General features: G+C 42.3%; 1 protein-coding gene across 7 annotated transcripts in view; it reads right to left on the bottom strand.

Annotated features, from left to right (window-relative positions):
* The window catches only part of CIITA (class II major histocompatibility complex transactivator), an 851,446-nt gene that overhangs the window by 139,303 nt on the left and 684,219 nt on the right, over nucleotides 1-27,924 (bottom strand). The gene's annotated exons all lie outside the window — the stretch shown is intronic.

The following is a 27,924-nucleotide window of genomic DNA, read 5'->3' as shown; positions in this document are numbered from 1 at the left end:
ATTTTGGATTCAGCCTTGGCCTTGTTTCAAAGCTGTTGATAGTATTGCCTGGAGCTAGGGGTTTTGTCAGTTTTCCAGATTTTCCAGGCTTTATCTCTAGCTTTTAGTAAGGCTCTTGTGTCCCTATTTAGCCAGGGTGCATAGTTGGCTTTAACTCTGATCTTTCTGCTGGGAGCTAGACTGTTAAGGATGTTAGAGAAGGTAGTATTGAGGTAGTCTACTGCCTGGTCTAACCCAAGTGTCCGTAGTGGTTCCCAGTTACAGTGGCTTAGGACAGTATTTAGGTATCGTGGGGTAAGGTTATGGTCATCTCGTACAAATTTGTAAGTACTGGTTTGGGGTGATTGCAGTGTTTGTGGAGTAGGAAGGTGGGGAGATGATCACTTAGGTCATCTGGGAGACAGCCTACTGTATAGTTTTGTTTGGGATAGTTGGTTAGTGTCCAGCCCAGTATGGATTCTCTCTGTTTTCTTATCTATTCTAGTTGGATCTTCAATTAGTTGAGAGAACCCATATAGATTGATATGTGTAGAGGGGCTGCTGGAGTTACAGGCTGCCCAGTCGGCATTAAGGTCTCCTAGTAGATTTGTTTCCTGAGGTAGATTGTCCTTTGTCCAGTGTAGGATGTCTTCTATTAAGAGTGAGTTGTTGACTGGAGGTATGCAGCAGCATGGTATACTGATCTTCTTGGTGTTTCTTATAGATAGGACAGAAAACAGGACTTCAGCATTTTGAAAAGTGGGTGGTGTGGTGTGCAGGAGCTGGAGGTTAAGGGTGTTTTTAAAGAGAATGGCTACTCCTCCTCTTTTCCTGTTTGTTCTATCAAATCTAAGTGTATTATACCCTTGGGGGAGAACGTCTTCATCTTGGATACTGGGTTTAAGCCAGGTCTCTGTAATAGCGAGTATATCAGGGTTGTAGTGGGCTATAAATGTATGTAGGTCAGTTAGCTTGTTGGTAATACTTCTTATGTTGAGATTTAAGATTAGCAGGTCAGATGTTTGTCTGGCTGGGAGGGGACCGGGATTTGGGTGAATGTCACCAGAAGTTTGCAGAGTTTGTAGGAGTGTCAGTATGTGCTTCTTAATATTAACTGTATGTGAGCTTGGTCTATGATACTTTTTCTTAATGTGGTGAGATGGTGTCATTTTTGTTAGTGAGTAATATGTAGTTGTAAGATTTATGATTGTAGGGCAGATGTAGAAGTGTGAGTGGGTTTGAGAGGGTGGGCTAGTGTGGGTACTGTGACAGTAGTTCTGCAGCGGTAGGTCTGTCTGTAAGGAAGTTAGGAAGGTTAGCGACAGTAGAGCTAGTGATAGGGATGTGAGTGTGGGTAACATGATACTACTTTGAGTGAGTATAGGAAGGTTAGCGATAGTAGAGCTAGTGATAGGGATGTGAGTGTGGGTAACATGATACTACTTTGAGTGAGTATAGGAAGGTTAGCGATAGTAGAGCTAGTGATAGGGATGTGAGTGTGGGTAACATGATACTACTTTGAGTGAGTATAGGAAGGTTAGCGATAGCAGAGCTAGTGATAGGGATGTGAGTGTGGGTAACATGATACTACTTTGAGTGAGTATAGGAAGGTTAGCGACAGTAGAGCTAGTGATAGGGATGTGAGTGTGGGTAACATGATACTACTTTGAGTGAGTATAGGAAGGTTAGCGACAGTAGAGCTAGTGATAGGGATGTGAGTGTGGGTAACATGATACTACTTTGAGTGAGTATAGGAAGGTTAGCGACAGTAGAGCTAGTGATAGGGATGTGAGTGTGGGTAACATGATACTACTTTGAGTGAGTATAGGAAGGTTAGTGACAGTAGAGCTAGTGATAGGGATGTGAGTGTGGGTAACATGATACTACTTTGAGTGAGTAGTACAACTAGGATTCCTGGTTGGTTGTGTGTGAGGGTACAGGTGTGTTGTCTGGGAATGTGTTGTTGGTAGTGGGATCAGTGTGGGATGTAACTGGATTGGAGGGTGGGGGAGGTAGGATGCGTGGGTTGGGCTAGTTGTTAGGGAATTAGGGGTTGGACTACTGGTCAGGTGATTAGGGGTTAGAATAAAAGTAGAAGTAGTGGGGGCGGGTGAGAATAGGGGGCAGGGAGGGGAGCAGAGCAAGCCCGAGCAAAGCGGGCTAACACTGACTCCAAGTGTTTCTTTAGGCTTTGGTAAGTATGTAGTGTTAGCTTAAATGGTTATATGTTAAAGTGAAATTTTAACTGTAGTTTAAACTGTATTGTTTGCACTAAGTTATAGACTATGTTATGGGCACGGAGTATAATTTTCTGACTTTCTTAAAAGGATGTAGAATTAAAGCTGGGGCTAGTTACACATGAAACAGGAGAGGAAATTAAATGCTATTTTATAGATTTGAGTATTTCTCAAAAGAAAATTGACTTTAGTTTGGGGGGGGGGGCACTAACTGGACAGCAATATGCAGCTGTTTCTTCCTGGTGATGTACTCATCAGTACAGTGGTTTGATTAAGGAACTATACAGCAGAATGTACTAATACACTCACTAACATTTGTTTAAGTTAGTGCAGTTAAGGTATTTTACTGTCTAGACACTTGGAAGTTAAGCACCTACATTAGTGTTTAGTCTCTTTAGTTGCAGGACAAGTGTTTGTGGGTGCCCAGTGCTCAAGAGAGAAGTCTGAAATTTCCACTGCTTGATATGGGGGGGCAGAAACCTACTTGACCTGATGGGTGGCTTGGATTACTGAAAGAAAAACAGAAGAAAAATGTAAGAGAGCATTAGGTTAAGGTAGCACAAACTGTATGACCAGTCAGATTGGACTTGGTTTAGCAATAGTCAATAACAAAAACATCAGGTAATGGTTATTCCTGCTTCAGCACCTGATAACATAAAATATTTTCTTATGGCAACATACAAAAATAAAATGTAAATGATATATAAAGCAGTTCTCTACTAAATTAGGCAAGATACGCATTCAACATATTTAAACACTAGTCAATGCAGTTAGACAGAGCAGTTAAATGCAACATGTGAAATAGCCCTTCTGTCTCTGTAACACTAAACAAGGAAAATAAAACATATCTAGGTGCATAGGTTCATAGGCAGATACTAGGCTATCTGACCTAGGGCATTTAGAAGCCTAGCCAGAGTGTATTTGGCTTCCGCCTCCCTATTAGATTAGCCTACTGTGCCTCTGTAAAGTAGGTCACAGAAGGTACCCTTTTAAGATTAGTTTACTGTGCCTCTGTCTAGCAGGGACACAGGAGAGACCCCAGGGGTGAATTTGCGATTTCCCATCCACGCGTCCAAATTTCGCTTGAAGAGGGTCAGCGAGGGGCTATGTCTAACATGAACTGGGATTCTATTCCAGAGTGAGGGGAGCCTTTGGGAAATGAATCTGTCCCTCCAGCATGTCCTATTTATTTTTGTGCTGAGGTTTAGGTCCCTGGAGCGTGTAGCTCTAAGGGACTTGGATTTTTTAAGGTGGAGCATGTCCATTAATTCTGGGTTTGACATGGCTTTGTACGTCAGGCATAGATCGCCTCTGAGTAGGCGGTAAGCAACTGAGTAGAGCTGGAGTTTCTTTAGTCAAGCTATATAGGACATCTGTTTGTAGCCCATGATCCTCTTGGTGAGGTACTTTTGGGGTCTCTCCAGTTGCTGCAGGTGTCGGGTAAGGTATATCCCAAAAGGGGCATTGTATGCAATTATGGGCCTGATGAGTGACGAGTAGAGGGCACAATGACCTCTCGATCTACATGCGAACCCTTTCGTGATAAGGTGGGCTATATAGAAGGTCTTTCTAACCACTTTGGCAACGTGATTATCAAAGGAGAGATTACTATCTACGTTGGTCCCCAAATCTCTAATTACTTCTTCCGTACTTAATGGATTACCACCTATGTGGTAATTTGTGGGCACCTTGTTTTTCCCAAAGGGGATGACTATGCACTTTTTAGCACTTAGCTTGAGGCCGTGGCTCTGGCATCAAGCATCCGTCTCTGTGAGACCCTTTTGGAGGATGCTTCTGTCAGCTGGAGATTCGATTATGGCCCCAAGTTTGCAGTCATCTGCCAACTTTGTCAGCCATAATCCCCCCATGTTAGCCTGAATCTCAGAGAAGTATATACCGAACAAGACAGGTCCCAGAACTGAGCCCTGTGGGATGCCACTTGTAACTGGTTTGGATTCGGACATGGCACCTGCGATTCTGACCATGTGGGTTCTATCTCTGAGCCAGTTTGCAACCCATCTTGTGATATAGGGGTTGATATTTAAGCTGGTAAGCTTATTTATGATGCCTGAGTGGGGTATTGTGTCGAAGGCTTTTGCGAGGTCCAAGTAGGCTATGTGGACTACCTTGCCTTCATCTATGGTTTTGGTAACTGTTTCAAAGAAATCAACTAGGTTTAAGAGGCAAGATCTGCCCTTAAAGCCGAATTGGGTAGGGTCCAGTGTCTGGAGGCTCCCAATGTCTTTGTTTATGAGTTCCATGATAATATGCTCCATAGCTTTACAGACCAGACTAGTCAGGCTTATGGGGCGATAGTTTCCGGGGTCCGTTGTGGCACCACCTTTGTGGAGTGGGACCATTGTAGCTGTACGCCATTCTTTGGGTACATATCCTGTAGTAAGGCCAAGTTTGAACAGTGACTTAATGTGAGGGTTCAGTTCTTCTTGGAGCTCGTGTAAGACACAGCCTGGGACACCGTCCGGTCCCATAGATGCTGTGTTTTTTGCTTTGGAGAGGGCAGCTTTCACCTGTGCATCTGTGATGTCAGGGAGATTACATTCAGTTGGGATAGGTGTTTGCTCCTTTGGGGGGAAGGGGGGGGGGGGGGGAGTTTGCACTGAATCTGTCTGCCAGGATGTTGGCTATGTCTGTAGGTTTGGTATATTTTGTACCGTTATGCAACAATTCAGAGCATATCTGGGAGTTTCTGCCCATGTTTCTGACATAACTAAAGAAGGCCTTGTGATTATCTTTAGTGTCTAGGGCAATTTTTCTTTCGAAACTGGCCTTTGATGATTTTATGAGGGATCAAAGTTTCTTGCTAATACTGATCAGAGATGCCTTCCCTTTTTGGGATTTTGCTCTGTCATGTAGTAGCGTCCTCCTTCTGTTGTATAGCTTATTTATGGCCGGGGTCCACCAGACCGGTCTCCTGTTTTTGGAGGAGTGAGTCTTGGTTTTATTTGGGATAGCACGATCCATGCATTCCTGCAGGTGCTCATAGAATGCATTTGTAAAGGATTCTGCAGATTGGGCTGTATTATCCTCTGGCCCAGTGGCTTTGAAGGATTCCACCTCAGTCTTGAAAAGTGCAAAGTTGGCTTTGGAGAAATTCTTTACAGCGATTTCCTTGGCTGGGGGTGGGGACAGGATATGGATGTCCAGGGAAATTTGTTTATGGTCTGATCTTACCAATGAGGGGTTTACCTCTGGTGTGGAACATAGACTCCCCATGTTGGTGATGACCAGGTCCAATATGCTGTTCCCTCTTGTGGAAGTGGTGACCAGTTGTTCCACTGCGTTAGAGTTTATAAATTCAAGGAACCGTTGGGCGTGGGTGTTTGGGCTTGAGTAGTTTTCCCAGTCAATGTTTGGGTAGTTGAAGTCACCCAATAACATAGTGTTTGGAGTGACCTTCATATTCTCCAGTGTTCTTAGGTATGCCAAGTGGGGTTCCTGTAATAGGGAGGGTGTTCTGTAGCAGGCTACAAACTGAAAGGCAGTTTTGCACGCTGTTAGTTGCACATGGATGGTTTCCGATGCTTCGTGCAGTGCCACTAACCTGGAGGTGTAGGTATCTTTGATGAATATAGATACTCCCCCTCCTTTTGTGCTTCGGTCCGAGTTTTGGGGCCGAAACGCATGGTATGAGTTATAACCTGGTAGTGCTGGTAGTGCTGGGGTGCTCTCAGGAGTCTTGAACCAGGTTTATGTTACTGCACAGACATCGATTTCCTCCATACTGAGGAAAGTCTCGAGTGCGTGCATCTTGAGGTTTAGACTTCTGGCATTCAGTAGCATTACCTTTAGTTTTTTTATCTTTGGGTTGTCTATGGAGGTGGGTTTGTCCTTTGAGCCTTGCCTACCTGTGTGACAGCAGTTCATTAAGCAGAATTATTAAAGGCATCCTGCAATGTTAAAAAATAACAGAAACAGAGAGTATAAGCTGTTGTACTAAAGAATTGGCTATTAAACCACAATGTACATCATACCTTGAATGCAAAAACTTACATGAGGATATTCCACACCAGGGGAGACAAACAGCTGCTGTGGTATTTGAAACAAAAAAACAAAATGGCACTCTGGGTTTAAATTACCTCAGGCATCCAATACAGAACAAGAGCTGGAGGAGGGAGGGGTAAAGACTACAGGGAAGGAGAAGGCTAGCCAATGGTTAAATGAACTCAGCTGGAGGAGGGAGGGGTAAAGACTACAGGGAAGGAGAAGGCTAGCCAATGGTTAAATGAACTCAGCTGGAGGAGGGAGGGGTAAAGACTACAGGGAAGGAGAAGGCTAGCCAATGGTTAAATGAACTCAGCTGGAGGAGGGAGGGGTAAAGACTACAGGGAAGGAGAAGGCTAGCCAATGGTTAAATGAACTCAGCTGGAGGAGGGAGGGGTAAAGACTACAGGGAAGGAGAAGGCTAGCCAATGGTTAAATGAACTCAGCTGGAGGAGGGAGGGGTAAAGACTACAGGGAAGGAGAAGGCTAGCCAATGGTTAAATGAACTCAGCTGGAGGAGGGAGGGGTAAAGACTACAGGGAAGGAGAAGGCTAGCCAATGGTTAAATGAACTCAGCTGGAGGAGGGAGGGGTAAAGACTACAGGGAAGGAGAAGGCTAGCCAATGGTTAAATGAACTCAGCTGGAGGAGGGAGGGGTAAAGACTACAGGGAAGGAGGCGGCTAGCCAATGGTTAAATGAGCTCTGCAGACACTCACTGTGAAGTGCAAGAGGAATAGAAACCACTCAGTGAACCTTAAGAAAAGAGATGCTACTTAGCACAGTCACTCTACTTTACAATGTAAATCAAGGCAAGTGTAGACCATTATCTAACCTTATCCTGAAATTCTTAAAAGGATATAGAATCAGTGTACTACCACAATATACAAGATCAAATGTATAAAATAAACCAAACAGTACATAAGATAACGTCTAACCATAAGAAAATGGGGGCATTTTTTTTCAAAAGTAAAGTGGATCTAAAATTTTGATAAAAATCCTACTCTTCAAGTGGCAGGAAACGGTGCTATCTGTGCCCAAATCAAGCTAATCTGCATTTAACTTTATAAAATTTTAATGTGTTCTGAAGAAACATTATGCAACATCTTAAAGGTCCACTGGAAACGTCTGCACACAAAAATGGATGCAGAACACTCTTAGAAATGAATGCAGTAATTCTGCCTAAGGTATTTCAAATGTATAACACCATTTGTATTAAACCTTTGTCTGTTTTGCCATGAAAATACAGTGAGGTACTCACTATAGATTTTTTTCTAATAGGAATGTGTTTGGGGAGGAGATAAAAACTAAAATGGTCAATGACTAGGTTCAGAATATACTTTTTACTGAAAAGGCATGCTGGATAGACTTTCTCTGCTAAGAAAGCCACAGACATATCGTCTTAGTTATACTGAAGCCATGTTTAAACAATCAGTACTCAAGCACATTCAGTCTAACATGGTATTACCATGAAAAAAGGATTTATTAAAAATAATGACATAAATGTACATATACTAGCTGTTGGGTATAATCATTCATGTTTATATGTACAGTAAATGCAGTCTCTGGTGCCCACTTCACTCAGCTGTAATGGATTTGGATTTCCAAACACACCCACAGGATATTCCTTTTTTAAATATACTTTCTTCAGAGCGTGCCTGTAACTATTAAGTGCCAATCTGCCCATATTTTCCATGCCCACATACTTCCCATCACTATGGCAACAGTTAGTTGCACCATTGCTGTCATAACAAATTTTATATTTTCTGGCCCAAGTCCCTTCCCAGGTGGCTGACGTACATACTTACAGAAGCCAGGGCCTGCTATTCCTTCCACTGTCAGCTGTTCATTCCCATAAGGCCTCCACATAGGCTAACACAATGATAGGGCTTGTAAGAGCAAAGTTCAGATTTGCAGTCCCACACTGCATGCTATGCACCTCTCTCACCAGTAGGTGTCAGCACTATAGTTAGTCACTCTGAGTTCCTGTCTCCAAGATGGGTTGGCTGGCATAAACTATTCATGTCCACCCTCTCTACCTTTAGCTCTTCCTATGCCTGGATTGCTAGACAATTCTATATTCAGAGAATCACAGTTAGGACTTCATCCCTTTGCATGACAAGAATTGACCACAGAGGGTATTACTTGACAACAACAAATACCTAATACACCTACTATTGTCCAAAGAGCCATGATTTACATGCAGCACTGCATGCAGACATGAACAGGAAGGCCTGCATGCAAGTACAATGGACAGGACTGTAAAGAGAGAGAATGTTAAAAACCCTGCATAACAGAATATTGTAGCTTGTTCGTGTTATACTATTCTGTAAAACTGTAATGACATAAAAAGACTTACCTTTAAGTCACAACAGACTGTTTTGTCAGCATCTACAACGATTTGGCCGCTCATTGAAGGGCGGGTAAGCAGGGACCAAAGACGGAACATATGTTGTTGCCAAGTTTAATTAACTTTATCTTTCAATGACAACACTACATTGTTTTAAACTTCATCTTTCCAAAAAGGTCAAAATCTATCAATCAAGATTTGTGTTTTTGAAGCTTTCCACAATATTGGTCTCTGCTGGATTTTGTAATTTCTTCTCTGCTTTAAATCCTACACACACAGATTCTGCAATGGCCCAATGTAGTAGTTACACAGAACTGCATCACAATGACCTCTTCGAAGGCCTGCAATAGAATCGACTGACTGTTCTGCATGAAAGGAAAGGATGCGGCATTTTCACAGTTATAGCTTTAAAGCGGTGGCATTAACACTACTTAAGAAAAACTGCTTTTACTCATCCATCTCAAGAATGTTAGCCGGTATAAAAAATACTGTTCTGTTCTTAATATTACTCTCATGAACTGGGACTACAAAACAATTTACAAAGGCTGGGCACAATAATTTTACTATTTATTGATCATATATTATTAATATGTGCTATATGTTGCCATTTACATGTTCAATACACCTCAGTTTATGCAACAAACTTTACAAATGCAGTAAAATGGTAAATGTAATCTTTCTTAAAAACACGAACAAAGAAATAGGGAAAAAAAAAGAAAGAAAGAACATCAAAATTACGGAAACATACAAGGTGGTGTCATAATATGGATGCAAGATTATGCCATTAAGTCTTTAATTTATCTACATTGTCCAACTCTGAGATCCAAGATTCGCCAACATTGACAAAGTGACATCGTTTGGAATACTGACATCAATATGAAGCAACCCGTTTCTGTACTGGAAGGGAAGAACAATGTTTCTAGTATTTTCTTCCAGGATTTCCCTTGTACGGGAAAGTTGTTACGCTACTTACAAAAAGCACAACCACGCGGGTCCAATGTAAATAATGTACTTAAGGACAAGCATTGCTGTTTAAAGGTCATGTTATTTTATGGAAAATTAATCAGATCTTTCAATTATTTTAGGAAGATATGCACTGCAATGGAAATAAAGGTGACCTGCTGTCATAAACTGGCATTGGAAAGCAGGCCCTCAGCCCTTGCATATGTTGTTGTGGAAAGGTTTGTAAACGGGTCTGTCTTTGTTTCACATTTAGTACTCCCACTATTTTCAGTGGCTCACAATGGATATATGTGCCACAGCCAAGTTAAGTGGAATGATCTCACAGGATTTGATTTCTGTGGGCAGTTACAAAACATTCCTCTCCTACCACTTTAATTTGCATTGGTAACCCTTAATCAGATCTATAAAAGCAAACATGAATATTCAATGCTCCAAATTTTGACTTTGAAGAAACACATTCTAAACAAGACTGTGCACTCATACAAACTTTATTACAAATCACTAACCCGATGGCACTTTTGTGTAATTAACTAATTCTCAGAGTAACCGCCTCTAAAGTCTCTTGTATTTTAAAATAAATCATTTAAAGTCACAAATAAGTCCACAGAATGCTTACATAACCATTGTAGCCCTACTGCAAACTCCAAGAAACAGTACATTAGCACCCCCAAAAACCTACACTTTCTTGGAAACCACCTAACAACTTACTATGCCGAACAAGCATTTCACTTCAAGCTTAACCTCAATAAAGAATGCTGGAAGGTAAGTAAAACTGTGTGAGTTATTGTCTGATTATAAGAGCACATAATCAAATCACCCATTAACCCATCAACTTATTCTTACTTGCGGGTCATGTCCACGCCAGTCATGCTCAGTGCAGTCAGCTCTACCATGGCAGGAACCCACCATGGAATGTGCCTCCCCAGCGTTCTGAAATGGAATGTATTCATGATGAGGCACATTCTAAAACAGTTACATTTTCCTGCTGTAAAAACCCTAAAACAACCCTACTAACACTAAAGTTAATACCAATACTAATTACAATACTTACAATACCAATACTAATAGCAGTACCAATACAAATATGAATATCAGTACCAATACCAATACTAATGCCAGTACTTATACTAATACCAATACTAATAATACCAATACCAATGCTAATACTAATATGAATCAGTACCAGTACTAATGCCAGTACTTATACTAATACCAATACTAATAATACCAATGCCAATGCTAATAGTAATACCAATACTAATATGAATCAGTACCAGTACCAATACTAATGCCAGTACTTATACTAATACCAATACTAATAATACCAATGCTAATACTAATACCAATACTAATATGAATCAGTACCAGTACCAATACTAATACTAATGTCAATACTAAAATTAATACCGATACTAATACTAATAATACTAATGTTATGAGCTGTAATAATAAGCTAAGCAATTACAGCTATAAAGCATATAAAAGATGTTTGAATGAATTATCAGAAAAGCAGGCAAAGTAGAAAGGACCTGGAGACAACATAAACTTACCAAATTTACCATGAAACCGGGTTTATATCAAACTCGAAAGCTGATAACTCAGAAGCACAAAACTCCGAACTTCAAACCTCGAAGTTCAAAAACGTCGAACCGTAGAACGGCGATCGCCATAGAGTGCAGGAAAGGAAGATTTCCCTTTACTGCACTGTAGTGCGATCTCGGAGTTGGTATATTTAAGTAGTGAGGGTGTTGCAGGTGCAGGGGGACTTTCCCCCCTGCATAGAGCATTTTGTTTTTTGTTTTGGGTAATTAGGGTTTTTTTGGTGGATTCGATGTCAGTTTTCGAGGTTTGAAGTTCGCGGTTTTGAGCTTCAGAGTTATCAGCTTTCGATTATGTGATATACACCCTATAATGATGTTTGAATGAATTATCAGAAAAGCAAGCAAAGTAGGAAGGACCTGGAGACAACAAAATGTTACCAAATACACCATGAAACCTATACCACTATCAAAGGGAAAAGGCTGGGGGGTGATGACACAGTAGCAGGTATCTTACCATATCTAAAGTGATACAAGCATGTAATATTATCAGTGCCTCTGACAACTGTATTACCACCTTCATCCTACATGTCTGCTGCTGTATCCTCACACGTGGATAGAACAGAAAGCAACACATCACACAACTCAAGAAGGGAAGATGGCACCAGTGTAAGAAGCCATACACAACAGATGAAGCAAAACGTGCCTTAGCTCCAGACTGACAAACCAGCTTGTAATTGTTAGTAAATGTCATGCTTAAAAAATAATTGGTGTCAAAATCATGGACTGAAACTAAATGCCAAAAAATGCATTACTGTATCCTTTGGGAAGTCATCAACCCACATTAACAAAACATCCCTAAAAGCTGACCCAATTGTTTAGGATTTAGGAACTCATTTGGATAGTGATTTAACTTTTGACCAACATGTGTCAATTGTTGTAAGAAAGTCCTTTTATATTCCACTATAAAAATAAAGGGACTATGTCAAGATCTAGGGATGTCATTGCCCCCTTCACTCAGCCCTTACTAGGCCAGTCATTGAATATAATGTCCCCTTTGACTTGTATCAGTCCAGACATGTGCAACAACTGGAACGCCCACAGAGATACCTTATACACTGATTTTTTGTAAATCATTTGGTAAGCATGAAGCATCCTTCTTGTTTTAATATCCAGTCTAGCCAACACTTTTTGGGGCCAATCAATCACCCCAAAACTATAAGTTAGGACAGGAAGAGCAAATTGATTTACGGCTTGGATCTTGTTCCTAGATGTCAATGCTGTTTTCAGGATTAATTTAAGTCTTTAAAGTACTCCCTACTGAGTTTTATTTGCATTTGTTCATGTTTTATTGCTGATCCTTCATCAATTCCCAAGTATTTATACACTCCCTCTTCCTCAAGTTCTTTTATATCACATTCTTGTCCCAAACTGATGTGTTTCTGGTGCTGCTGTTTTCCTTTTTTAAAGGTTGCTTTTGCACATTTATCAAGACCAAATGACATTCCAATATCATCTGAAAAAGTTTTGACAACCTGCAGCTGTGCTTTCAGTTCCTCATCTGATAAGTTGTACAGTTTTAAATCATCGACAAAGGGGAGATGAGAAGTCATTAGACTTTGTTGTTTTCTAGGAGCCAAATTATAGCCATGGCCTAAGCTGTTAAGTAAACAGCTTAATGGATTCATGGCAAGGCAGAATAGCAGCGGTGACACAGAGTCACCCTGGAATATCGGCCTTTAGATTTTTATCCCTGGGATAATAATCTGTCCTTTATCATGGTTTAATTGCAAAGTGGTATGACACTGTTTCATGGTTACTATAATGTAGTCGATCAGTCTAGGGCGTACCTTACACATTTTTAAGCACTCTTCTATCCATAAATGTGGGATACTATCAAATGCTTTTTTTATACTCAATCCATGCCATACTTAGATTCTTCCCCTTTTTACATTTCTCCACTATGACTTTAACAACAAATCGTCCTTTGTTCCATATGACTTTCTTTTATTGCCCTTTTGTTCTACTGCCATAATTGAGTTTTCTTCTAAATGACTATAAACTCTATCGGCGTCAATTCCCATGTATAGTTTATATGTCGTTGGAAGACAAGTTATATGTCTATAATTTTTAGGGTAGCTTGCAGGTTCACTCTTAAGTAAAAGCATTGTTTTTCCTGTTGTTAACCAGTTCGGTGTGTGTTTGGGGTGCACATACAAATAGTTCTTACTCATGGCTAAATCCTCATGCAAAGAAGTTAATACTTTAAGCCAAAAGTTAGGTACTGCATCTGGGCCTGGGGTTTTCCGGGTCTATATTAGAACACCGAACTTTCAAAATTTTGAGTGTTCTAATATCGACCCATTTTCAGCGAACACTGAAAAAATCGAAGAAACAGAAAACCAAATTTTTTCATAGGGAAAGAATTTGGTTGTCTGTTTCTGTTGCTTCGGTATTTTCAGCACTGTGGTGGAAAGTTATGGGTTGGTTTCAGGTAAGTGTGCGATTGTGTGGACGTGAGGGTTAGGGCGGGGTAGGTGAGTTAGGGTTAGAGCATGGGTCAGGTAAGTGTGTGATTGTGTGGACGTAAGGGTTAGGGTGGGGTAGGTGAGTTAGGGTTAGGGTGTGGGTGAGGTGACTATGCAATAGTGAAAGACCTTAGGGTTAGGGTTTGGGTTAAGGTAAGTGGATAGTTAGTGGTGTATGTATAGTTTAGTGTAGGGTTAGGTGTAAGAGTTTAGGTGTATGTGTGTGGACTGCTGTTTGTTTGGTGTGCTTGTGTTGTGTGTATGTGTTTTGGAACAGCAAAAGTTTTCCCTAGGAAAAAATCTGCTGTTCTGTATGTTCGATGTTTTACATTTTCGATTAATATGGTTCGATATTAGAACACTCAAAATTTTGAAAGTTCGGTGTTCTAATATAGACCCGGTTTTCCAGTTAGAGGCTTTTCTCAACTTTGTTTCATTCTCTCTGGCTGTTATTTCATCCCATTTCATATCCTGTACCTTTAAACTTCTTATTCTTTCTTTTACTTCTTCTATCCATTTAGCATCTTTGTTATGTTCCACAGGATCTTCATAGATACTTCTCCAAAATGTATCTATTATATATTGCCCATTCCGAAGGAGGGATGGGCGTCCCAGAAATTGATTACATGTATACATCTGCAATCGTGGGACTCCACACATATTTACTGACCTCACAAGATCCAAATGTAGTGAAAGTTTTGAAACATGAGGAAAATAAATCTAAGATGACTTCTCTGCTTAATTTAGCAGAAACATATTGACATCAAGCAGAAATGGAAATTAAACCAGAAGTGGATAAAAAAACAGGCAGCAACTGAGTGTGCCAAAAAACAAAAGAAAGAATATAAGGTGAAGGACCAGATGAGAAGCAAGAAATGTGGAGAAAACAAGAAGTTATGTACTCACCATAACGTTCAATATATGTAGTCCATCTTGCCTCACATTCTTACCCATGGGTTCAGAGCCGAATATCGGCTCCGACTCAGCCGATTTTACTAGCTTAAAGTCTCTCACTGGCTGGGCTAAGCAGGTATCCCATGGTGCACTGCTCCATATCCCCAGATCTAGTTTGCTGCGAAACTCATTTGTACTCCATGCACACACATCCAGGTAAAGAATAAGCTAAGCAAGGGAACTTTGTAGATGACAACCTAACCTCCAAATCCTCCAGGCAGGGGGAAGGTGGAAGGGTAAGTAAGAATGTGAGGCGAGATGGACTACATACATGGAACGTTATGGTGAGTACATAACTTCTTTATGTTATGTAATAATGTTCGGCGAGATGGACTACATACATGGAACGTTATGGTGAGTACATAACTTCTTTATGTTTGTAATAATGTTCGGTGAGATGGACTACATATATGGAACGTTATGGTGAGTACATAACTTCTTTATGTTTATAATAATGTTCGGCGAGATGGACTACATACATGGAACATTATGGTGCGTACATAACTTCTTTATGTTTGTAATAATGTTAGGCGAGATGGACTACATACATGGAACGTTACGCTGAGTACATAACTTCTTTATGTTTGTAATAATGTTCGGTGAGATGGACTACATACATGGAACGTTATGGTGAGTACATAACTTCTTTATGTTTGTAATAATGTTCGGTGAGATGGACTACATACATGGAACGTTATGGTGAGTACATAACTTCTTTATGTTTGTAATAATGTTCGGCGAGATGGACTACATACATCGAATGTTATGGTGAGTACATAACTTCTTTATGTTTGTAATAATGTTCGGCGAGACGGACTACATACATGGAACGTTCTGGTGAGTACATAACTTCTTTATGTTTGTAATAATGTTCGGTGAGATGGACTACATACATGGAACGTTATGGTGAGTACATAACTTCTTTATGTTTGTAATAATGTTCGGCGAGATGGACTACATACATCGAATGTTATGGTGAGTACATAACTTCTTGATTTAAAAGTATATTTATACAGACACAAGATTGATATATATTGTATGGCTGCTTTGAGTTGTGGACGTATGCCTATGCAATTTTACTACACTGTTGTTTTAAATTGTTAATTGGCAACTAAGTATAGTGACGTGAGTGTATATATAAAAAGTTAATTAAATTAAGTTAAAACGTCTGAAGAAGTTGCTCAAACATTGAGCGACGAAAAGCGCTTTACGTTTACTTTAATAAATTGCTTGTGTTTTAGTCTTCTGTGACACGTTGGATTCTTTTTTTGAACCTAGTTTGTTCCTAGTACCCAGTTTACATAACTTCTTGATGTTATGTAGTCCTATCTCGCCTACATTCTTACCCGTGGGACAGCGTCCCTAGCACCTACATCCTGGGTGGCTCATAGGAAAATACTCCTGAGAACTGTGGAGGCAAAAGATGACCTGCCCCTGGAGACCACGTCCAATTTGTAATGAGAAACAAATGTGTGAGGAGAAGCCCAAGTAGCTGCAGCACATACATCATCCATTGACAATCTGGCTTGGTAGGCTGTGGATGTGGAAACAGCCGAGTAGAATGATCCTTGACCGGAAATGGCAGATCTTTACCTCCTGCTTGATAGATGAAAGAGCTACAACTAGCTATCCATCTAGACAGTGTGAACTTGGATACCAGGGAGCCCATTCGGTTTTCCAAAAAGGAGACAAAAATTTGGTCAGACTTCCGGATATCTTTTGTTCGGTGTAGATAGAAGTGTAATTGTCTATGTACATCCAACTGGTGGAATCTAAATTCTGCCTTGTTGGAAAAGTGGGGAAAGAAAACAGGCAGCTTAATGGACTGATTTAGGTTAGACACGGAAGCCACTTTAGGAAGGAACGAGGGGTTTGGTCAGAGAGACCCTGTCTTTATGGAAGATTAAACATGGAGGTTTGATAGAGAGGGCTTGAATTTCTGAAACTCGCCTTGCTGAAGTGATTGCTGTTAAGAAGGCTGTTTTCCATGTCAAGAATTTCAATTCGCAGGTAGCTGCAGGCTCAAAGGGTGGTAAAGTAAGTGCTTGTAGAACAAAATTGAGATCCCAGGGCATGATAGGTTCGGACACCGGGGGACGGAGCAACAGAGTGCCTTTAAGGAATGCCTTGCATAGTCTATGTGCCATGAGACTAGGTTCATTCGCTACGTGGAAATTAGATATCGCCGCCAGTTGAACTTTGATGGTGGCTGATGCGGACCCCTGATGGAAAAGCATAGACAAGAACTCCAGAACTGAATCTATTGGAGCTGTGTAAGGATCAATGCCTCTGGTATGTGCCCAGATAGAAAACCTTTTCCATTTACTAGAATAAATCTTTCTGGTGGATTGTTTACGAGAGGACGATAATATATGGACCACTTCTGGTGAGAAATTATTAAGTCTGACTAACGATGGAAGTGGAGTAGCCAGGCTGTCAACCGGAGGGTCATCAGGGAAGGGTGGAACTGTCCCGACATGTGTGTCAGTAAATCTGGTTGAGGGTCCAGAGTCCAAGGAGTGTCCACAGTGAATTGCTGAAGAAAAGGGAACCAAACTTGACGAGGCCAGTGTGGAGCAATCAGAATGATTCTGCTTCCCAAGGATTGTGCTTCCTGAATCACCTTTGACAGCAGTGGAAACAGAGGGAAAGCATAAAGCAGACCGGAGGGCCAATCATGAGCCAGACCGTCCCTGGGCGACTCCCCCTGTGGGGGGATCAGCATGAAGTAGTTGCTGCATTTTGCATTGAGGGGGCTGGCAAAAAGGTCGCAGCAAGGCTGACCCCATCTACTGAAGATTCGCTCTACAACCAGGCGATTCAGGGACCACTCGTAAGGCATCAGGATAGCTCTGCTTAGCCTGTCTGGAATCACGTTGGACTTCCCCGGAATGTGCGTTGCCACCAGAAACCATTGGGAAGTTACTGCCCAATGCCACACTCGCATGGCCTCTCTGCACAGAGGGTAAGACCTGGTTCCCCCTTGCTTGTTTAGATACCACACCACTGACATGTTGTCTGAGTGTATAGCAATCATCCCTAGAGGAAGAACACTCTGAAGTGCCTGCAACACAAGAAGCACTGCTCTCATCTCTAGGATGTTTATATGCAAATGTATCGCATGTTCTTGCCACATGCCTTGGACTGTCCTGCCATGATAATGCCCCCCCCCATCTGGGAGGAGTCCGTGGTCACCGTGGCAACCGGGATATGGTTGGAACGAAGGGCTTTCCCCCGTTCAAATTGTTGGTGCACAGCCACCAACTGAGGTCCTGCTTGCATCTGTCTGTGAGTAAGATGGGATGAGACAGTGGAAGTCTTTGGAGAGACCACTGAACAAAGAGGAGCCATTTGAGAATTCTCATGTGTAATCTCGCTAGAGGGACCAACATGATTGTTGCTGCCATGGTCCCTAGGAGTTGGAGAACCCATCTTGCCTTTGCTTGTCTGAGGGGCATCAGCATGTGTATCTGTTGTAGTACTCTGATCCTTTCTTGAGGTAAAAATGCTCGCATTCAAATGGTGTCTAATTCTGCTCCTATAAAGGTGACACGCTGTGAGGGCAATTAGGCAGATTTTTCCCCGATTTATTGTTATACCCAACTGGTGACACAGATTGATGGTAGCGTCCCTGGTTTGAACTAGTTGATGCCTGGTGGGAGCGGTAAGGAGCCAGTCGTCCAGATACGGAAACACCTGGAATCCCTGACGTCTCAAGTGAGCCGTCACCACTGCCATACACTTGGTGAACACCCTGGGGGCTGTGGTGAGACCAAAGGGCAGAGCTTGAAACTGGAAGTGACTGGCTCCCAGACCGGAAGCGTAGGTGACTCCTGGATGCTCTGTCCATTTTCACATGGTAGTAAGCATCATTGAGGTCGATGGAGCACATCCATACCTCCTCTCCCAACAATGGGAGAATCGATTGTAGTGTGACCATACGGAACTTGGACTTGTGTACGTAGTTGTTGAGTTGGCTGAGATCTAGTATGGGTCTCAGGTCCCCTGTTCTTTTCAGCACCAAAAAGAATCTTGAGTACGTCCCTAATCCGATTTGGTCTGAGGGGACACGCTGGATGGCTCCTTTTTCTAGCAGCTGCGAGACCTCTGAGGCTGCTTGATCCCTTTGACTGGGATTTTTCTGAATGGCGGGGGTACTCATGAGAATGGAATGAGGTAACCTCCGGAAATTATCCGTAATACCCATTGGTCCTGGGTAATGCTTTCCCAGGCTTCCGGATATAAGGAAATTCGACCCCTGACTGGCTCCAGATAAGCGCAGTCGGGCACACCCTCAGGAACGAGAGTATGAAGAACTACGGAAGGAGTCGCGGTCTCCTGAATTGCGGGGGCCCCCCTCTACCTCTTGGGTGAAGTCTCCCTGAATAACCCCCCCTTCCCTGCCTCTGGAGGGGGGGGTTCACCTTGTGTGGCAGGAAAAAACCTCTGTGATTTCTTGAACCACCCCCCCCCCCACTGGGCCTTGGGGTAAGGCCTAGAAGGAAGGGAAAAACGGACCCCTACAGCAGACAGGGTCTTTCCCACTTGCTCACACCTGGTGAGGGCGTCTTTCATTTTGGTTCCAAACAAGGAGGAATCATCAAAGGGGGCGTCAGTGAAGGAAGACTTGAAGGCCTCCACAAAGTGACACAGGCACAGCCAGGCTTACCTTCTATGGGCGACCCCTGAGCTTGCTTCCCTACTCGCTCCCTCGGCTGCATACGAAATGAGCCGCATGGATGAGTTGACAATGGAGTTGAGGGTAGAGACCTGGGTGTTAACCGTCTGGGCCACCGCCTCAGGTACGTTACCCGCAAGAGTATCTCCTAAATCTTTGAGGAGATCTCTCTGCAGCCGAGTGAAGTGAGACAGGTAATTCAGCGACCGTAATGTAAAGGTCGCTGACGAGAGGGGTACGCTTCCCGTACTGGTCCATGGTCCTAGACTCCTTGTTAGGAGGATGGACGGATGAAGAAGACTCTGCTACTTCCTTCTGGGTAGCTGCCGCCACCACCCTGGCATCTACAGGGACTCCTTTTGACAAAAACTTTGCCCTGGGGGGCGGAAAGAAACTTGTTGGGATGCCTGGGCACGGGCTCCACAGAATCAGGGTTCTCCCACACTCTTCGACAAATCAGGTCAAGGAATTCGAAGGGTGGAGACACCCAGGAGGCAGAGGGTTGAGCACCAAAAGCCTTAAGGAATACTGACTCCTCCTCGGAAGGGGCTTTGGAAGGCCAGTCACCTCTTTGTTTCAGTATCTGCAGGATATCGAAGAAGGAACTAGAGGATGACTTGGGGGACCCCTCAGATTCCTCAAGGTCAGTATCAGAGGTGAGGGACTCATCTTGGGAGGCTATGTGCTTCCTCTTGCACGTTTTCTTTCTGGGGGGCTCCTCAGGCACGAACTCTGAGGGGCCCTCAGAAAGTTGGGGACCACTCATGGGGGCATCCCTAGGCCCTGGTGCTCTGCTGTCCATGGATGGGTGGTGTTCAGAGGCTCTCACCGGAGTGGTGGGGGACAGAGTGACTGACCCGCCTGATGTAGCTGACGATCTGGCCAGCACGGTCCGCATAGCCTCGAAGGCCGGCCCCCTCAAGTTCGAGGAGTGACCAGTCTCCGAAACCATGATGGGTGTCGGAGTTCCCCGAGCCGATGCACCGAGAGGGAGACTCTGAACCGAAATAAGCCCAGAGATGTCCCCCTCGGGCCCGACCGAAGAATCCCGAGTCCCGAACCCCGTGGACGGAGCCGACGGGGTCGGATCCGATGCAGGTACCGATGGAGCTGAATGGGGCATCGGAGCCGGCCTAGAAACATCATGCATCGTGGAACACTCCGGCTCCGAAGACACAGATGCGCTCGGAGGAATGATCGAAGACAGTGTCGGGACGGGCTCCGGAGCCAACTGGGTCAGAGCCGAAAACAATTTTGCCAAAACCGGTGACTGGAGGAGCCTATGAACCACCCTATCCACATCCACATCCGAAAGGGTCCTGGAGGATTTGGAGGACAGTGATGGAGAATGCGATCTCCTCTCAGGAGAAGTTGGTTTGAGACTGGGCGATTGGCTCCTAGGAGGTTCCAATACAATTGGAGCAGACACCGGTTCCATTGATACCGATCCTTCCTGCGGCCCCGAGGACAGTGGAGACAAGGAGGTCGATGCAGTTTTAGACCTTTTCTCCGGTGGCTCCGATGAAGCTGACGGAGCCAGAGATCTCTTTTTTGACTTGCCAGATTTAGACTTGCCACTGGAAGCCGAATCCACAGCCTCTTCGAAAGAGGGTTTCAATAGTCCCTTTAAGATTAGCTTATTCTTTCTCTCTTGGAGAACTCTAGGGCTGAACGCATGACAAAAGCTGCAGGATTCCTGCAGATGGATGGCTCCTAAGCAGTAGACACAAATAGAATGCCCATCGGTAATGGACATTTTGTATCCACATTTAGAGCACTTTTTAAAACCCGAAGGTTTCTGCTCCTTCGTATCCTTAGACATTTTAACTACTGCGCCCACAACGCAAAACCAAGTCAGTACAAGAACAGGCATTCACTCTATAAAGGCGGGAATGACACTATGGTAACCAACACCAAAACAGTGATTAAGCACACACAAAAACTCCAGCACAATCTTTGAACAAGTGACTGAAACACAAGGAGAAGATAGCCGAAACCTCTAATTTAAACGGTTTGGAGCGAACACAGAAGGCAACAGAGGAGAACTAGGCCCTCTAACTGAAACGGGCCTAGCCCGAGAAACAGTAAGAGGGATACCACACAAAAATCTCACAATCACAATACCTAACACGCCAGACAAAGTTAGATAGACTTAGACAAATAGCTACGAAAACAGCTTTTGATAGGAATCTTTTCTTAAATCAAGAAAAAGAAGGTACTTCGCCACAGCCAAGCAAGACCACGTCCTAACTACACGAGCGGCAAACAAGATCTGGGGATATGGAGCAGTGCACCACGGGATACCTGCCTAGCCCAGCCAATGAGAGACTTCGAGCTAGTAAAATCGGCCGAGTCGGAGCCGAACCCACAGGTAAGAATGTAGGTGAGATAGGAAGCCATAACATCAAAAATATAGTTGCAAGTATAGAAAACTTCTGGAAGAGCCTCATGTTGATCAAGAATGAATGCAGGAATAATTAAGGAGAGGCAAATCCAAACCAAGAAATGAAAGGTTAATATTGGCAGCCCAAGACAGTGGGCTAAGTACATGCTGGTTTACAAAGTCCATTGAATATGTGGGAGAAACAGACAAACGTAGGCTTTGTAAAACCAAATTGGAAACAGTCACACACCTTGTTGTTGGTTACAATGCACTAATGGCAGAGGGATTGTATACTGAAAGGCATAATAATGTGGCGAGACTGTTGCACTGGGGATTGTGCAGACATTATGGTATTGAAGTGGCTGAAAAACACTGGAAACATGAGCCACAGAGAATCATAGAAAACGATGAAGTTTACGTCACATGGGATCACCCAATACCAACAATTCAAAAGATAGATGCTAGAAAACTAGATATAGTGGGCCAAGAAAAAAGACCAAAGTAGCACTGATCATTGAAATTGCCACACCTAGTGACTAGTGTCTTGCATGCAGAGAGAGACAAAGTCATAAAATACCTGGATCTGCAGGCAGAAATGAGAGCCATGTGGAAGAAAGATACCCAGACAGTTACAATAGTAGTAGGAGCAACGGGTTTTATAGAAAAGGATTTACAATTGTATTTAGGTATGTTACCAATTCATGTAACTCCATACGAACTGCAGTAGTCGTCATTACTGGGCACATTGTGGGTGCTGTGAAGAGCGCTTTTGGGTGACATCAAAGAGTGAAACAATACTAATTTCATGAACTTTAATCGTACTTTGACTTAGGAATGGGGTCCATTCCCATCATGGCATTAGAAACTCAAAAGACTTGGAGAAATTAAAAACGGCAGATACCCTACTAAAAGGATACAAGGCTTAAATAACATGTCCTACATGGACCAACTCAAAGCCCTTGTCACTATACTTAGTATCCTAGAGACTGCTAAGAGGTGACCTGTGTGTGGCATACAAGGCATCCTTTGACCCATTACTGATGGATTTACTGCACATCAGCAAGTCAAATGGGATCAGAAACACTCCGTCTAGGGATCTAAACCTCTTCTGCAACATCAACAGAATGGTTTGGATGGACAGATATGCTTCTCAGAGCATACTGCTACTGTGGAACAGACTTCCCATCCACATAAAACAAAGTTCATCTCTCTTCACTTTCAAGTGCAACTTCGATTTATGGATGGGAAAGAGAAAATTTACCCTAGGACTGCCGCTCTACTACTAATATTTATTTATTTATTTATTTCCAGTTTGATAACCGGGGAAATCCACTGGGCTCGAAAGCCCATTTTCAGTGGAGGCCCGGGGAGAAAAGCTCCATGATAATACAATGAAATAATACATTGCACACAAAAACACAAGCATACATTGATGATAATACATTGCACACAAAAACACAGCAGAAAGACTGTAAACTAATACATTATACACAAAAACACTCAGTTCTAATAGCACAATATTTTAACAATTTTTCAAAAATGAAGTACATTAGGCAGTATACATAAGAAAATCTTGTTTTTATGCAACTGTTATGTTAAGTGAAGTAGGAAAGAAAAAGGAAAATACAGAATGAGTTTGAATGCAAGAGCATTAGAGGCAGCTCCTAAATGCTTTATCCCATGCATGGGTTCCCTCAAATTGTCTGTGATATGATCCCAGTTATTCTGATTATGGATAATATATAATTATCTACCATGTGATGGGTAAGGCCAGTCTCTAACCCAATGGGATAAGTTCATATGAGTACAAAAAAGGTTAATTGGCTAGGCGTAAAATGGTCCACAAGGGCAGCAAGCCTAGTAGTTACCTATGAACCTATGTGCAGATATGAAGATTCCATGGTATAGAAGAATGGAATCCTATAACCCAATGACATATGTTCAGTATTTATTTATTTATTTTACATTTGTTAACCAGGATAGTCCGACTGGACACTGGTCCATTTTCAGCGGAGGCCCGGAGAGTAAATCTCTACATGTGGATAGTTACATAAGAGTTAAACAGCAGCAGTTTTATGCAGTCACATATAGATACCAGTACAGAATTATAGGATTATATACATACTTGGAATACATACATACTTAAACTTAACATTGTAGTTTTCTTGTTCGAACTTAGACATTTTTAGTGGTACAAGACTGAAAAAGGTAGCATATCATTCAGTAGTACAATACATATGAGAATGAGACTGTCGGAAACATTGACTATTTTACAGATAGCCAGGTAGTGAAGAGAGTGGTAAGCTGGTTAGTCAGGGTTGGCATCAGTATTCCAGGAGCTGGAACAGCTGACTTGGAGTTGCAGAAACATGAGGAGGCTTATGCTAACTCATCTCTCTCAGGGGTGAGGGTGTGGGAATGTAGTAGGACATGTATGGCACCACAGTTCTCAGTACAGATCATGAACCACAATAAAGGTGTCAGTAATCAGACAATGGAGTAAAGAGGACAACTGGGTGTCATATCACTGACACCCATGGGTACACCCACACCACCCAAAAGCATGTTCTAGCACACCTAAAATTAGGGCTTACAGGTACAACCCCTTGTAACAGCATGAATGACATGGCACTAAGGACTCTGATCTCTACAACATCCAGAACCCACTCCAAAATTAACTGCTTACCAATACAAGAAATCTTCAGAGAAAGGATAAACTGGATACGACAGATCTGGAGTTGGGGAAGGGTATCATCTAGCAGCAGATGGTCCCCCTACATAGGGGAAAACCCCCCCAAAGACATCCAAACAGAAACTCAACCAGCAAATTCACATACATCCTCTGTTCCTACAAAAGTCGTCTACCGGTATCACTGTACTTGTAGCGAGAGACCTAACCGCTCCAGACACCACTGTACTTGTAGCGAGAGACCTAACTGCTCCATTCAAAATGGACTTGCTTATAAACATTTGTTGACCAGGAAAGTCCGACTAGGACAGAGCCTATTTTCAGCCGAGGCCTGGGGAGAAAGACTCCAGATGCATGTCTTTGGAAAGTGGGAGGAAACCAGAGTACCTGGAGGAAACCCACACGAACGCAGGAAGGACATGCAGAGTTCACTCAGACGGCACCCCAGCCGAGAATCAAACCGGAGAACTTCTTGCTATGAGGAGACAATGTTAACTGTGCCCCCCCCATAAATTTTGTTATATTTACCATAACAAAAGGTAATGTGATTGCCTAACTGCAATATGTTTATTTTTCGCTACTTTATTCACCTTCTATAGAAAACAAAAGCTACTGTTCAGATTGTTTGATATTCGTGGTTCTTTATCCATAATTCCTCAGTTGTTTATGGATACCCAAGATAAAAAGAATGGAATCCTATGATCCCAGTGACCTAGCTTCACTAGTATTCTAGGAGCTGGAACAGCTGACTGAGTTGGCGAACAATTAGAAGGCTTATGCCAACTAAACTATTATTATTAATTGAAAAGAAAACTGGAAGGTGAATACCTTGTTTTAAAGAAACTGGAGAAAAAACTCTGGCATAAAGGAAGGATTTGCTGTCAAAAAATCTGTATCCTTGTAGAAAATTATGTAAGACTCTGCACATGTCAGCATGTGTAAGTGATTAGTCTTTACTGCTAACTAAAATAAAGCTTCCAAAAAAGGAATTTTAACTCTACAAAAATGTAAGATCAAAGGAAGTACAAATAGCTTCTGAGTCATAAGGTTCAAGTTGGGATTGTTTTTTTTTTGAAGTCTGAGATACAATATAAATCGTAAAAGCTGCTCAGCTAGTAACCACCTCTGGAGCAAACGTCCACTACATGTTAAGCAGAGTAGCACCCTTGGTCCTTCAAGGTAAACCTGTGAACCTATGAACAAGCAGAAACAGCAGATGCATCATTTAATATGAAAAATGTGGAAGATCTGTACCAAAAACACGAGTCAAATAATGTCTGAGGTGTAGTGCAAGAAAAAGGTACAACCGCTTTGAAGGGTTTAAAAAAGAAACTTTCATTCATTAGATTTCCAGTTTCTGCTTTATCCTGTTAAGGGTTGCTGGAAAGATCTCAGGAAGAAACATACATACAGAATAGAACCATTCCTGATTGGGACATTTTTCAGTTTTGCTAAATAAGATTTTCTGGTTAGTTACAGAATCTTGAAAAAGATAAAACATCATCAGAAAAAAAAAATAACCATTAAGAATTAGTTATAAATCCTTCTAGTTGCCTGCCTGATTGATTTCAGTCTGACATGCAAGGCTGTCTTACTAAAAAACAGGATTTGTTAATAGGCCTACTGGCACTGGTAACTCTAGTTCTGGAATGGACTCCAGATGTGGATAGGGCCAGTTGACAAGGATAGGATGGGGTGGTCAATGACCAGCTCTCCTATCCAAGGGGCTGTCATGAGGATAACTGCCTATGTGACCTCTGGTGGAGGACAGGAACCTCTGAACATATATAGCTCTGTAAGAGTGACTGACTTGCTGACATCATTAAACTTCGGACTCAGAGTTCTTGACCATTACTGCCAGAAGTGTGGCGTCTCCCCGCACCTGGCTCATGGATCCCTATAATGTCCATGTTTCCTGGAAGTAGGATTTCTGCTATTATGGTCACTTTCCTGAAGATTACATGGGGCCTATATGGCAAATGAACACGTCTACAATTATCTGTCTGATCTGTGGAGAAACCTGACAAGAGTGGATTGGTTGTGGGGGAGTAGGGGAACAGGAGCAATTTGGGGGCTGGGGAGTGACTAGCAAAGAAAAAAAGGGGGGACCTATTAACATCAAGTTTGCTTCTCCACTCATTATTCTGCAAACCTTGTAAGGATTCCCAAGAAAAGACATTGTTTGTGTCATTAAGACTAGACTGCATCAAATTATTTGAGCTGTTTTTACTGGGTAGTTAACAGTTGACAGGCCATACAGCAATCGTGAATGTCTTTCCAACAGACAGCTTTTTTTCATCAGCTGTTTGTGAGGTGGTTATATGTTTTTTTCTTTTTGTTACTAACATCTTGCCTGGGATACCTAGGTCTAATTTCCCAGACTATTAGATCTTTCTTGAGGATATTTTTTTAGCTAGTTTTAAAGAATTCTGATTAATCCCAATCTGAAAAAAATGTCTGTAGGTTATAAATATCTGGCTAATTACTGTGCAGATTAAACTTTTCCTTTATTGGTATAATCACTAAAAAATGTGTTTATATACAGTTGTATTCCTACGTAACCATTAATTGCCTCTTTGCCTCATGATATTCTAGGTCTTCATCTAAAGCTGCCTGATCAGGTCAGACGGACCTCAACAGTTCTAAAGGCAGCACTAAACCTGCCTCATTATGGCACACAGAACTCAACAGCTCTAAAGGCAGCACTAAACCTGCCTGATCAGGGCAGACGGAACTCAACAGTTATCCTCCAACATGGTTCTCATCGATCTTTCAGCAACATCTGTATGCTGGACACTGGTATTTTGTTTGATTACCTGTGTACCCAGTGTGGACTTACCAGCATTATTCTTCATTGGCTTGCTTCTTATATTCTGGAATGTATTAAATGAAATTCCTTCCTTTTCCAGGTTCCTTTTCAAGGGCTCTTTGCCAGCTCTTTTATATATAATTTAAAAATGCCAACTGTACAGAACTCAACTCTCTAAATAAAATATAAAAAGAAAATAAAAAGTTGGTTTATGTAACCCAGTTTCAATTTACTGCATCAGAAGAAATGCTTATAATGGCATTGAACAGGGATAAATCACTGACCATAACCCAGATGATCCAAATTCAATTAGTGACTCAGGGTGCTGGCAGTGGTGGGAGGGAAGATGGGCTTGTCCATCCTGGGGGGGGGACAAGTGGGTCAGCATGGTCTGCACTGCCAGGGTGTGCAGGTCTCCCTTGGAGGATGGACATGTCCATTCTGGGGGGGGGGGATGTGGAATGTTCACAGGTCTGGTGGGTATAACCTACCACACTCAGAATACAAAAGCTTTAGAAAACTAAACCCAAACAGAAAAAAAAATCCTTGAGCTGAACAGAACTGATAAGGGAACCACTCACTGCTAAACAAAAACTGTTAGAAGTCATAATCCAAGACACAAAAGGCAGTTACTGTCCTTTCTGGGATAAAAGGAAGGCCATCATCCTTTCATAAGATAAGATGGAGGTAGAATGGCTATAGGTGATAAGTTATACACCACAGCCTTGTAACCAGAAAGCACAACAGCATTGTTCCATCCAATGTCTCTATTATCCCAGTGACTCCATAGATATTTGCCACAATATGGGTGGGTCT

This window comes from Protopterus annectens, chromosome 12.part0, assembly GCF_019279795.1.
Source record: "Protopterus annectens isolate FY-2018-M chromosome 12.part0, PAN1.0, whole genome shotgun sequence".
Lineage (NCBI taxonomy): Eukaryota > Metazoa > Chordata > Ceratodontiformes > Protopteridae > Protopterus > Protopterus annectens.
The sequence above is the reverse complement of the archived record's forward strand: the minus strand, read 5'-3'. Positions and strand labels throughout refer to the sequence as shown.